The sequence below is a fragment of the Arvicola amphibius genome, chromosome 4 (assembly GCF_903992535.2).
Source record: "Arvicola amphibius chromosome 4, mArvAmp1.2, whole genome shotgun sequence".
Lineage (NCBI taxonomy): Eukaryota > Metazoa > Chordata > Mammalia > Rodentia > Cricetidae > Arvicola > Arvicola amphibius.
In genome coordinates, this window is record NC_052050.1 from 2,766,573 (window position 1) to 2,775,723 (window position 9,151).

Below are 9,151 nucleotides of genomic sequence, written 5' to 3' on the forward strand. Positions count from 1 at the left end.
TCCAGAGTCCACCCTCAGGGGTGAGTCTCCTCCAGTCTGCACACTCGGCCCAGATCCCTTTAGATAAGTTGCAACTTATCGATCTGGAAGGTTCTGCCCCAGGCCTTTATAGGGCTTCCCCTTCATACTTTGCCTGCTGTGTCCCCTCTTCAAGATTTGGTACCCCCCCCCCCCCAGAAGAGCCCTTGCCCATATTATAACCAAGCTAGTGTCTTCCGTGTCCTGGAGGTCAGAACAGGGCGGGTATGTAAGGACACACTCCAGCTCCGTTCTTGGGCTTCTTACTTCCTGGAGAGGCCTGGCCAGCAGGAAGAGACAGAGAGGAGTCAACCAGGTCTGCTCTGTGGAGTCAACCCTTCTATTTTCCCTCCTTCCTAAAGGGCAGGGGTAGCTGTTGGGATTATCATTTTAAGCTGTGTTCCTTTTGTTTATGCTGCGTCTGTTTAACGCTGTGAAGCTGTGATACTTTGCTGGTCTAAAACGCCTGATGGTCTAATCAAGATCTGGATGTCCAATAGTGAGTCAGCAGAAAAGATAGGCGGGGCTGGCAGGCAGAGAGCGTATACAGGAGAAACCTGGGAGGGGGGTTCGGAGTAGTAGCCCAAGAAGGAGGAGAGCATCAGGGTGCATCAGGGGCGGCCATCCAGGTACACAGCCGTCCACAGAGAAAGAAGGGAGAGAATGGGAAAAACACAGAGGCCAAGGGATAGACGGGTTTAATATAAGAAAAGCGGGCAAGACACAGCCAAGCTAAGGCTTGTTTATAAATAAGAGTAAGACTCCATGTATGATTCATCTGGGAGCTAGATGGTGGACCCCCAAAAGAGTCCAAAGAGCATAACATCATATCACTACAGATGGCCACCCTGTGCCTATCACTCAACAGGGCTGAGATCCCTGGAGAATGGAGTCCTTGGGAGATGCTCTGAACCCCAGACCTACATGAACCCCAAGCTGCTTCTCTCAGGCCTTTGGCCTCTGGCATCAGAAGCATGGTGGGCCCCTTGGGGGAGCACGCCAGCAGCTCCCCTTCTGCAGCTTTCTGCTCCCCTTGCAATGGGTGAACTGGATGGGCTTGGCCGTCTGCACCCTTAGACCCGGCTGCTCAGGAGGCTGAGGCAGGAAAACGCCTTTGAGGCCAGCATCTTGAAGCCAGCCTGGGCAGCATAGCAAGACTCTGTCTGCCTCGATACATAAATAAATGAATAAAATGCAAAATGGTCGGCTGTGGAGAGGGCCAAGGGAATGGAGCCTCTTTGGGGCTTCCGGTGCAGGACCTGGAGCATGGGCTACAGCGAGGTTGGCATGACAGACAGGCCTTACAGATCCAGACTGGATCCAGTCTCTGGAAAGAACTGGTTATCAGGCAGAGGCCGACCCAGAAGCCTTGGGCTCTTTCCAGAAAGGTCAAGAGCTGCCTGAAATCCTTGGAAGCTTGGGACTCTGATGAAGCTGCCTACCCTCAGTGCCTCTTCCAGCACAGCTGAGGAAAGAGCCAGCTCACAGAAACACCTTCCTCTTCCTTGCTAACCCTGCTAGGAACCAGCTGCTAGAAGGTCCCTGCCCATTCTTCCGGTGTCCATGTGAGGAACATACAGGGTGGTGGGCAGCAGGCAAGAAGCAGGAGGGAGCTGGAGGTGTTTCTGCTAGCCACAGAACTTGCAACGGGGCTGGGGCAGAGGGTACCACTGAAGGTTAGGCTTAGCATCCAGGGGTTTCAGGGTGGGATCTATGTGGCCACCTGCTGAGGCAAGTATGGCCTATGTAGGATGGTCATAGTCATAAACAGGGTAGGTGTGACCTGAGAAGGGAGTGGGTATATCTAGCGATAGAGTGGACGGGACTGTGCCCACTGTATAGGAGGGGGTGGCTGTAGGTAGGGTGGTATGGCTGTGCATGGGATGAGTGTGTCTGTATGTTGAATTAGAATGGCCTTGTATCAAGGGTTTGCCCCGAGTAGGGCAAGCATGGCTGTGTCCAGGGAGGTGAGCAGTCAGACCAAGCTGAGGATCCCCGGGAAAAGGCCTGCCTATGGAAAGGCTCACCTATAGATCTTTGATGCCAACAAGGACACGTCTCAAGTCAAGGCCTGATTTTCTAGACCAAGCTTTTTTCCACTACCAGTCCTCGGGGAAGGGTCTGGAAGTGGAGGTGGGATGGGGAGACAGGAGAACATGTCCTTTGACAAAGGAGAGCACAGCCAAGGAGGGCACACCTTCTAGGGCGGCTAGCATCCCACAACAGAGACAAGGATATAAAGCCCTCTACCCTCAGCTCAGGACACCTGACCTTCAGGACTCTGCTAAGATGGAGGGGTCTTCCTCAGGACTTCCTAAGTAGGGTGCATCTTCTCCTCACTTAGGGCTCTGCCGGTTGTTCCCTGTAGGGCCTCCCCAGAATCTGCTGTGGAAACCTGTAGCGTGATTTCTAATTGTTCTTAATAATGAAAATCCAGAGTTGGATATTAGGGGGTGAAAGCTGAAAGATCAGAGGAGCAGAGCAGTCAAACGCTAGTTCTTAACTCTACAAAATACTCAGACTGAATGGAGCAAGATCCTTCTCTAGGAATCCTCAGCCTGAACCCTGAGCTCCTGTCTTCTCCGCCTTATCTTCCTCTCCTGCCCAGCCACATCACTTCCCGTCTCCTCCTCTTTGGTACTAGGATTACAGCTGTGAGCCAAAAGGGGGATATCGTATAGAAATGGTGGGATAAAAGGGTGGGTTGTTGAGTCCACTTTTGAACAACCACTAGTCTCAAGTATTTTACATTGGTATGGATTTTTGTATATTGATACAAATTTAAGGTTATTTTTGTTATACCATATATATGTTTCTACTTGTTTAAGACATTGTACCTATGCAGCTCACTTAAAAATGTAATGTAAAGCTTTAGTCCTTAAAAGTTATTGAGAATAATAAAGAAATACAGGTTAATAGTCATCTATAACAATCAAACATATAATCAGGTTAGGTATGTTTTCAAGGTCATGCAGAGATATATTTTAAATATACAAGTTGTCTTAAAGGGGCTGGAGAGATGGCTCAGAGGTTAAGAGCATTGCCTGCTCTTCCAAAGGTCCTGAGTTCAATTCCCGGCAACCACATGGTGGCTCACAACCATCTGTAATGAGGTCTGGTGCCCTCTTCTGGCCTGCAGACATACACACAGGCAGAATATTATAATAAATAAATAAATATAAAAAAATAAAAACCCATCAGAGGGTTTAAAAAACCAAATTGTCTTAAAACACTTCAAAGACATACAGAATATGGCATTTAAACTGTTTTAATAACATAAGGTTTTTTGTGACAATGAGACACATTTGTTCCTGGAAGCACCAATCTACTTCAAAAAAGAATGATGGTCATTGAAGAACCTCCTTATGGAGTTTGCTTTCTTAGTGGCAAAGTTAGACACTGAGCAAGAAACTGTCCTTGCCTCAACTGTTGACAATATGGTATCCAAATTAGATAAACAGGACACAAAAGAAAGTAACAACTAAACTATGTCAAGACAAGGTAGGACAGTCCTTCAAAATTCCTGCTTCACAGAAAAGTCTGTCAGATAGTCTAGGCCCATATATCAAAGATGGATGCCCCTATGTTCCAGAGAAATCTTGGGTGAATGTCCAGTCAGCCAACTGTTTCTGCCATTTCTATAATTTTGGAAGTTGTTTGCTCTATACTTCCTGTTTGCTCAGGTAATATATTCTTCTTGAATCTCTGATGGAATTGAAGACTAGATAGTTATAGTTACAGTTTTCTTTGTTATCAAATTCTGAAAAGAAATTCAAAAAAGAGGTGTAAAGTGTTGAGAGACAAAAGCTTAAATTGTTAATCTATGAAAATGTTTTGAGGTTTAAAAATTAGTTTTGGTTTGGTAATACAAGTTAGGATTGAAAGTGAATTAATTAGGTACAAAACATTGGGTGCACCAAGATAAGATAGATAATAGAGTATTTCCTCTGAATTTGCCAAATACTAATGGACTGGATATTGTGGATGTAGTTACTTGATAATTGATCATTATTCATAGTTTTTCTCAGAGTTAAATCCTTTCTTTTTTATTTAGACAAAAAGGGGGAAATGTTGTGGAATAACTTTTCCACACCATGAAGATGCATCTTTACCAAGGTGCCTTCTGATTGGTTTAATAAAAAGTTGAATGGTCAATAGCTAGGCGGGAAGAGGTTAGGTGGATCTTCCGGGCAGAGAGGAAAGAGAGGAGATGACTTTAGGTGAGAGAGACACCATAGGACAGGGAGAGGAAACAGGACATGCAGGAGGAGAGGTAAAAACCACAAGTCACATGGCAGCACAGATGAACAGAAATGGGTTAATTGAAATTATAAGAGCTAGTTAGGAACAAGCCTGAGCTAAGGCTGAGCTCTCATAATGCATAAGAAGTCTCTGTGTCATTATTTGGGAGCTGGCAGTCAGGAAAGTAAAAGGCTCATTCATTATCTTGGGATACATCTGAAATCCCAGCACTTGGGAGGCAGCGGCAGAAGGATGAGTCAGTAATCCAACGCTAGCCTTGTCTACATACCAAGTTCAAAACCAGTCAGGCCAACAGAAGTGACAGAGCAATACATAAAGATGGGTAAAGAGTAAGCATACAGGCAGCTTGGAAGATGACTGAGTTAGTAAAGTGCTTGCCTTGCACGAACCTGAATGAGCTCACATGAAAATGCCAGGCTCAGTGGCGGCTCTTATCATCCCAGCCTGGGTGAACTCCAGGCCAATGAGTGGGAGACCCCATCTCAAAAGCAAGGTGGATGGCTTCTGAGGAACAACAGCCGAAGATGCCCTCTGCCCTCCGCACACACTTGTACCCCATTGTGAACAGAGCTGCTATGAGCCTGGGTGTGCACACATCTCTTTGAGACCCTGCTTCCAACCCTGGTGGCCTCCACCTCTGTGTCTCTCTGCTCATATGTCATGTTTTGAGGACTTTCACGTGAGCTTTATCTGAATCCCTTGCTCTCTGAATTACTTCTTTATAGTCTTTGCCTGTTTTTAGGTTGCATTGTCTACTTGTAAAATGTGTTGGGCTGTGTGTGTATGTGTGTGTTTGTGTGTAGCTTATGAATGTGCATGTGTGCACGCGTGAGCATGTGCACAGTTGCGTGTATGTAACTGTGGAGGCCAGAGATTAAAGTCAAACTTCTTTCTCAGTTCCTCTTATCTTTTTATCCCTGCCAGTGTCTTCACTGAGCCTGGACTCACTGATTGGCCAGGCTGGCTGGCCAAGCTTCAGGGAACTGACTATTGCTATCCTCCCACCCCCAACCCCCACCCAGCACTGGATTGCAGCCTGTGCAACTATGTCCAACTCTCTTTTCTCTTTTTGAGACAGAATCTGACTATGTAGCCCTGGCTAGCCCAGAACTTGTGTAGTCAAGGCTAGCCTCAAACTCACAGAGCTCTATCTTCCCCTGCTTCCCAAGTGTTGAGATTAAGGGTGTGTGCCACCAGCGCTGGCTTTGTACATGTCTTCTCAGATTCTCTTGCTTGTGTAGCAAACACTTTCCCTACTAAGTCAGTTTTCCAGTTCCTTTTTCTTTTCTTATAAAAAGAAATGTTATTATTATCCACGTCAGAGAACATCTTTTGAGAGTCGGTTCCTTCCTTCCACCGCTGGACCTAACGGGGACTGAATCTAGGTCATGGGACTTGCATGGCAGGCACTTTTACCTGCTGAGCCTTCTCATTGTCCCCTGTCCCCTTCATTCTTCTGTGGTGGTGCTAGAGATGGAACCCAAGGCCTCAGACATGCTACATGCTACATGCTCTGCTCTGGGCTGTAGCACCAGCATGCATGAGCTTTTGCAATACTGAGGAAGTTAAACATGAACATACAGACCATGTAGACATGCGCGCCTGTACATGAGTCACATACTTGCCTTACCTGTTTGCATGCATCCACGTCCACCTGACCCCATTTGCATCATCACTGCTTACACACAGACAGTATCTGAACACACATATCATGCATTCACACACATGCACACCTACGAATGCATCACGCACACAGATGTGTTAAGGGCACATTCCAGCAGGAGTCATGGGGACAAAGAAGAGGCAGATGGGCCAGTGATGACAGCAGCCCACACGGACCTTGGAAAGGGTTGGGGCACCTGCTAGGATGGGCTCTCGGCCCCTTGACACCTATCTTGTGGACCCTATGGCACCTGCATTTCTGCCTGCCACACCTCATTTCCCCAGCCCCAATATAGAGAGGGGCTGTCACATCAGGCAGGGGAGTGGGTGTGGCCCTGCTGCCCTGTGAGCATGCCTGGGGAGTCCCACGCACATCTCTTCCTGCCTGATGTCTCCTTGGGGCGCTGGGGATGAGCAGCTTTTGACATGTTGAGCGGGAAATTGCTTTTCCCCTCCTGCTTCTGAGACTCGCTCCTAAGACTTTAATTGCAGAAGGCTCTGGGGTTGGAGAGTGCGCAGGTGTGAATGATGGCAGCTCTCAGAGCCTGGCAGGGCTGAGCCAGGGGAGAGGGTTATGCAGGGAGGTTGGTAGGATGGGGGTGGGAGGTTATGAGCCGGGGTCAGCCCTGTCACTGAACTTCTTCTGTGTTCTCAGCAATCCCTGCCCCCAGACCTCAGCATCACACAGTGCCCATTAGGGGTCTTCCTCAGCCTCTCCTCCGTCACTGTCATGAACACCCCCTCTGCTGTGAGCTGTGCTAGGTTTGGCTATGCAGTGTCGTCTGCAGGTCTAGCCTGTGCTGGGCACTGTGGGCATTGGTATGGGCAGCCAGAGGCCACCTAGCTCTGGGACTGCCTTGTTCTGGGTTTCCTTTCATGCCTGCACCCTCCCCTACCACCAGCCACCAAGTCTTTTCCACTGGCTTCAAAACTTGCTATCTGAGGCTTCCTACCTACTCTTCCCTGTAAACTCCAACCATAGACCCTGCAAGCAGTACTAATAGCAACCATAGAAGGGCTTTGAGAGTACAGGAATGGGGGCTGGAACCAGGGCCTAGAGCCACGACAGTACCATAGAGTCTTATAGACTTTGTCGCAGTAAAGGGGGGACTTGGGCCTAGGCTCTGGATGCCTAGTATAACCAGAGAGCAATGCCCCTCCTCAGAGTAGATGAGCATCATGCTCACAACTGTGAGTGATCATCACAGCAAGGGGGACCCAGCTAAAGCCCCATTGGCATCCACAGTAACTGGGGGGGGGGGACCTCTCAGAACTCCAGCCTGAGACGACTCCCTTCCCTGACCAAGAGACAGCAGGTGTCGTCTTTTGACTCTGCAGGCCAGAGACCCCTTTCACCCACCAGGTGCATCATTTGTTCATTGAGCCAGGCTCAGGGACATTCTGGCCCCTTGTGCAGCAAGGATCCATAGCCATCCTCATGGGCCCAGAGAAGCTCATTTTGTCTGACACCCAGACAGCTTTGTGCTGTGGGCTGCAGCCCTCGGTAACCAGGACCTACATGCTGAGCCTAAAGGGAACTGAGGCTAAGAGGGGAGGGTCAAAGAGGACCAGAGCCTCCTAATAGAACCGACTAAACAACCCAACGACAACAAAAATCACCCATCAAACTGAGAACCCAGAAGTGCTTCCACCTGAGTGAGAAAGAGCTGGCGTTCCTAGCGCAGACCCAGGTGGGAGGGAGGGAGCATGCAGGAACTCAGAGCACCATGAGCAACCACAAGTCCTCCTGAAATGAATGAAAACAGGAAATCTCAGCAAACACATAATTACACAAAGAACCAAATGGAAATGATAAGCCAGGTTTGATAATCCCAGTCTCGCTATGGCAGAGCAGAGGTGACCCGGCCCAGGACCAGTGACCCTGAGATCAGAGGGAAACGACCCACAAAGCCTTGGGAACTAGCGGGCACAGCATATGCGCGTTCAGGGTTCTATATGCAGAGAAGAGCAAGGCCGAAAGAATACTAGAGGGACAGGAGGAGCTGTGTGGGTAAAGAGGCTTGCTGTGAAGGCTGGCGGCCCAAGTTCAATCCTAGGAACTGAACAAAGGTAGAAGGAGAGAACTGACTCCCCAAAGTTGTCCTCTGACCCCCCCCCACACACACAAGAGGGGGAGGCCAGAAACCTGAATGGCACAAAGACTTGCCCACTCCACTCCAGGCAGCAAAACATCAATACAGTCTGTCACCAATGTCTTTGTAATACCCAGTCCGGGCATGTAGCTCAGGGATGGTGAGCTTGTCCATCAGGGGAAAAAAAAAATCTGGGTTCCACCCCTGGAACCACGGGAGAAAAACCAGGAGACCTGGAAACGAAGAGGATACAAATGGAAACACTCGGGGCTATTATAAGAACATGAAGATGGGGATAGGCTGGGACTCAGTTGGTGGAGGGCTAGCCAGCCGTGCCTAGCTAGCAGGAAGCCCTGGACTCCAGCACCAGCACTGCCCTAACTACACACAGGGCTCCACGCCTATAATCCCAGCTCCCAGGAGGCACGGGCCAGAGGATCAGACGTTCAAGGTCATCCAAGTTTGAGGTCTTCCTGGAAGACCTGAGAGCCTGTGAAGGGGTGGGGGAGGGATAGAAGAAAAGAAGGAAGGAGGCAGGGAAAGACAGACAAAAGAAACCAAGACAGAAGCCAGGTTTGGTAGCTCATGTCTGTAAGCTCTTGAGACGCTGAGGCAGAAGATCACCAACAGTCTGAGGCCAGCAGGGGCTACATAGCTAGCTCTAAACCAGTCTGGCTTCAGAGGGAGGCCCTGCCTCTCAAAAATGAAACCAAAAGAAACTGTGACTAAGTCATCCTAGCAATGGCGAGATGAGAGGCAGGCAGATCTCTGGAGCTCTGCAGTCAGCGAGCCTCAACGGCGTGGTGAAGCTCCAAGTAAATGAGGAACCCATCCTCATTCACCCACCCCCGAAAAAAAGGGTGCCTGAAAATCCACACATGTTCTGTCTGCAGACCTCCAACGTGCAGGCACACATGTGTACATGCTTGCACCCACACATACAAAATAAAAATAAATAAAATGATTTTTCTTTCTTTAAAAAAGAAAAGAAGAAAGAAAAATTAGGAGCCGGGTGGTGGTGGCGCACGCCTTTAATCCCAGCACTCGGGAGGCAGAGGCAGGCGGATCTCTGAGTTCGAGGCCAGCCTGGTCTACAAGAGCTAGTTCCAGGACAG